This window comes from Stigmatopora argus, chromosome 10 (genome assembly GCF_051989625.1).
Source record: "Stigmatopora argus isolate UIUO_Sarg chromosome 10, RoL_Sarg_1.0, whole genome shotgun sequence".
NCBI classification, from domain to species: Eukaryota; Metazoa; Chordata; class Actinopteri; order Syngnathiformes; family Syngnathidae; genus Stigmatopora; species Stigmatopora argus.
Genome location: NC_135396.1, coordinates 15,066,251 through 15,071,696, shown reverse-complemented (window position 1 = coordinate 15,071,696; position 5,446 = coordinate 15,066,251).

The following is a 5,446-nucleotide window of genomic DNA, read 5'->3' as shown; positions in this document are numbered from 1 at the left end:
TATACATACCTGTCAACCTCTGCCGATAACTGCCCTTATAAATGAGTATTCATTTATTCCCCTTACAACCCCCAAAAAAACCTTACAAACACCGTTCTAGTCGTACGGTGTTTGTAAGGTTTTTTGGGGGTTTGTAAGGGGAATCAATAATCATTTATAAGGGCAGTTATCGCAGAGGTTGACAGGTATGCGTATATCATTGGGTAACAAATAATTTGAAGTAGTTTTGTTTTACTAAATGAAACATATGAAACGGGATGACAGCTACCAGTGTTGTTTTGCAGCAACTACAGAAGTAGCGCGTAAGGTAGTATAACTGTCTCGCTTCTTAAACTATCTTTGTTCATTACACCATTTGGTTTCACTATTCGAGCCACGTGATCCGTTTTGCGCAGGCGCATAGCTGCGAATAGTGCGCGTACTATACATACGAGTTATACTTTAATCCAGTGCTTCTCAAATAATGAGGCGCAGTTTGTATGTTCTCCTAGCGCCTGCGTGGTTTTCTCAGTGTACTACGGTTTCATCCCACATTCAAAAAAATTTCATGGTAGGCTGGTTGGACACACTAAATTGCCCCTAGGTATGGATGTGAGTGTGGATCTCCTCTTGCCCTGCGATCGGCTGACCACGGATTCAGGGTGTGCCCCGCATCTGGCCCGAAGTCAGCTGGGACAAAGCTCCGGCAACCCCCGCGACCCTAATGAGGACAAGAGGTTCGGAAAATGAAATAATTCAACACAAGTTGAAGAAACAAACCGCAAATAAAAGGAAACATGAAAATGGATGAATATCAAAATCACAATGTTTCTATCATTTTTGGTTGTCATTAGTGTACAAAGAGTGAGTTTGATAGTTTTGCCCCATAACTTTCTTCAATATTTTGGCTAAAATATATAAAATAAGAAGAGCTAATAATGTGATTCCAACTTTTTTTTGTAAAATAAAATAAAATAAATTTACTTGATTTATGGTGCTATTTGATATTTGCAACCTATAAGTTGTATGCTGGTGAAGCCCTAAGACGGTTAAATGGAATTGTATTGAATGCTATATTGTCATGATACAAGTATAATGAGATTTAAAGCTTCACCACAAGTGCGCAAATAACAACAACAAACAAACATCCAGTGGTGTGCCATCAGGGCCTTCAAGGCCTTCTCTGCTGGCCTAAGAAATATCTGAATCACAGACTGATGTTAATTATATTTTGTCCATGAATACTTATTAAATAATTCCAAATTGTCTGTTAGCTTCCTTTCATTGCTGGTTGCACTGCTTCGAGATGTGTGTTTTCATATTGAAGCATTTAACCAATCACATTTCAGCCATTCTTTGTTGCCAGGGTCAGAAATCTGCCCCAAGGCCTTCACAATCAGTTCTACAGGCTGTGCTGCATTAAACAAGTGTCGATAAGACTGTTGCTTTAACCAACTCCAAAGAAAGCAAGTGTGACATGCTAAAGTGTTTAATGCTAAAGTGTATAATTTACACAACCATTAACGATCGCATGTTGGGGATGTGCAATTAATTTAGATTGAGTGTATATCGGTATTCGATTATTGATGCCTTGATGCAAATAGCAAGTGTGACATGTTAAAATGTATATCGGTATTCGATTATTGATGCCTTGATGAGCACATAGCTTGGCCAACACGGAGATTTTCTTCATACCAGTAAAGCAGTGGCGGGCCGTCAGGGCCTTCAAGGCCTTCTCTGCTGGCCTAAGAAATATCTGAATCATATTATATTTTGTCCATCAATACTTATTATTCCAAATGGTCTGTTAGCTTCCTTTCATTGCTCCCCCCCCTGGTTGCACTGCTTCCAGATGTGTGTTTTCATATTGAAGCATTTAACCAATCACATTTCAGCCATTATTTGTTGCCAGATCAGATCTGCCTCAAAGCCTTACAATCAGTTCTGCGGGCTCTGCTGCATTAAACTAGACTGTTGCTTTTAACCAATCAGATTTCGAGTTGGCAACCCCACAATGCTTTTTCATACGCATTAGCATTTTGCTGGCTGGGATATGTCATTGCTTTCAGCAACTATGATTGGCTAGTAGGCGGGCCGCATCCAGAGATCGCAAACTCCACCCACAATGGCCGACAGTGGCAAAAACAAATGGATTCTGTTGCAGATTTCTCTCACAAAGCTATTTTCCAGACAGACTTTTCCAGAAAAAAATGGAAATCGTTAAGAAAGGGCGGTCAACTCCGAAGCTAGCAAGCCTGTTACAGCCGGGAAAATGGTGTGTGCGGCACTTTCAGTGCGCTAACTTAGCTGCACCATGAAATATATTGTTGTGTTGATTTAAAGCCCTTTTCAAAACGGACTATGCCGGAAATATAACAGGACAGGCTCGACTTTCATCATTAGCTTCGATGGCGATAGGAAAGAAGGAAGAAAGAAAGGAGGATGGATATTGTGTACAGTTAAAAAGAATTTTTGGTGAGTATAATATGGCTTTATTCCTAAATAATATTTCAATTGTGGGCCCGGTTCTGATATCTGCAAAGCTCCAGTGTTTGTATTTAAGCTCCAGTGTTTGTATTTAATCCCAAAATGCTGCCAGGAAGTGGATTTTACCCCATTTTACCCCATTTTAATTTTTGGCGTTTCACCATTGACGTCCATCGCTGTCTTTTCCCGGGAAAAATAACCCCCCTGGCCTGGTTGTAATGTCTCAAAAGCTCCAGTATTTGTATTCAATCAATAAATGATGCTAGGAAGTGGATTTTACCTATTTTTTTTGTGCATTTTTTGTCATTTCACGTATGGACGTATCGACGTTCATCGCTGTCTTTTTACCGGGGAAATGATACTCCGGGCCCGGTTCTGATGTCTAAAAAGCTCCAGTATTTTTATTTAATCAATAAATGCTGTTTCCGGCTGGATTTTACCCCATTTTCGGGCAATGTTTGCCCGTACGCCATTGACGTTCATCGCTGTCTTTTCCCGGGAAAATCACCCCCCTGGCCTGGTTTTAATGTCTGAAAAGCTCCAGTATTTGTATTTAATCATGAAATGCTGCTAGGAAGTGGATTTTACCCCATTTTTGTGCATTAATTTATTGATTATTTTTTATGTGTCGCAGCTGTAGCTGCAGCAGCGGTTTTATAGCCATAAAATAGTTTTTGAGGGTTGGATTGATACGTTGAAGGCGCTACCAGAAAATGCACCGACCGCCACTGCAGTAAAGTTGGATTGAGGAAGCAACAACGAATCACTATTGTGATTATTTCTCCCTGTGTTTCAAGAATAAATACAGGGCACAACACAAGCCTGTCAAGACCGGGAACGAACATTTTCAGCACTAAATCGAATAAAAACATTTGCCAGAAATACGACAGGATATGCTCGACTTTCAGCATTAGCTTCGATGGCAATAGAAAAAAGGAGGAAAGAAAGGAGGATGGATATTGTTGGAGTAATCATTGGTTTGAATCATTATTCCAACAGATATTGTGTACAGTTAAAAAGAAATTTTGGTGAGTAAAATATGGCTATATTCCTAAATAATATTTCAATTGTATGAAGTTATTATTGATTATTTTTTATGTGTTGCAGCTGTTGCTGCAGTAGAGGTTTTATAGCCATAAAATAGTTTTTGCTGAAGGCGTCACTCGGAAATGCACGGACCGCCACTGTAAATATCATACCAGACAATACACATCCCGACGCCAAGAAAAACTGACTCAACACCAGTTTTTTTTCCCAAGAGCCGTCACCATACTTAACTTGAGTTCTGCTCCTAGGAGGACATAATCAAGACTTATTTACGTGATAGCTTATTCATGTTTACTACCTATCTATGTTGACTAGTTATTATATTGACTACTTATGTATGACTTATTTATAGATTATTTATTATAATATATTATTTATTTTTGGATTGTGTTTCTTGTTGTTATTAATACACTTCCTTACTTATTTATGTTGTTGAGTACCTATTATGTTGACTAGTTATTTCTTTATTACTTATTTATTGAGTTGTCTATTGTAATTTAGTGGTGGAGGGGGGGGGGGCTTATTACATAGCATGCCAGCAGAAAATCATACTATGATTGATTCTAAAAGCTGATTAGGTCAGGCACATTAATCGCTTATATTAATATTTTAAATGTAAGAGTTTGCATTTATAAATGCAATCTGTTTTTATCAACATCACAGTCATGCGCCAAGATGACACTCTTTTTTTACTTAATTAGAGCTCATCTAAATCCATATAAGTTACGTAGGGCTTGATTCACTACATTTATTGAATTGTATAAATGAGGATTTAGAATGTATGGATGTTTACATGAACATTTATGTTTACGATGAAATGGTGATCATTACCATTCTGAAGACAGTGCTAGACCCTCCTTGAAACTCAACTGGTCTGTTTCCTCACTAACTCTTATTATATGACCTGCAGTTTACATATCTATCCTCTTCCTGATTTTTGATTAAATTCTTGTGAACCTTCCATGTATCTGTGTCTCGTTTGATTTTGTGAATGTAAGCGTGAATGTTCAGATGATAAGCACACTCGCATCTCAATGAGAGGGAAATATGTTTTGATCTGATTTGTTTCCTGTGTATATCCACCTAGAAAGGTGAGTTTCGTTAATCCTTAAGACAATGCTAATACAATATATTTTTGTTTTTCTTCCCCTTGTTTAGCAGTAATGCTGTCGGCTGTGGTGAGTCTGGGTGAAATAACTTTTTGTATTGAATTGTATATGACTCCATTATGCACTATTGCGTTGTTAGACTAAACATCCTGAAGCTGTGTGGCCTTGCTAGTTTATTTTATTGATTTTTTTGTTATGTAGATGTATAAATGGATATACAGCTAGTTCCTTTGTTTTTTGTTATATATGCCGAAGACATTTAGGTTTTGGATAGAAAGAGGAAATGACACAGAGGTTCAGAATTCTAGTTGTCATTTTGTGGTTGTTGCATCTGGATGTGTTGGGCTACCCAGGAAAGATGAGCTTTTTATGTATGTTTCGCTCAAGCATCCCTACATCTGTGCAGACCCAAATAGTTTGGTATAGCTTTTCAAACTGGCTAGTACATTTCCAATTAAACTTGCAAATCATCCCTCTGTATGTCAAACATTTTCATTTACACAAAATAAATGTGAAACAAATGCTTATTTTTTCACCAGACAGAGCATGAAACTGAAATAATTTATCTTGACCCCAATGATTTGTATTGACATTGTGCTTAATGCACAGTAGATGCACTGTAGTCAAATGGCTGCCTCATCTCTGAGGCTGAGATGGGCTGCAAAATTTTTGAAATTTTGTTGGGATGCTTAAATTAAAATGAATAAAATGTCTGGGGCCTATTTAACAAGCCCCAGTGGGACATTTTGTGTCCTTGGACATAGAACTGAATTCATCTGTAACCAGTTATTGTTTGAGCCTTGTTTGGTCCGCTGTAGGTCAGT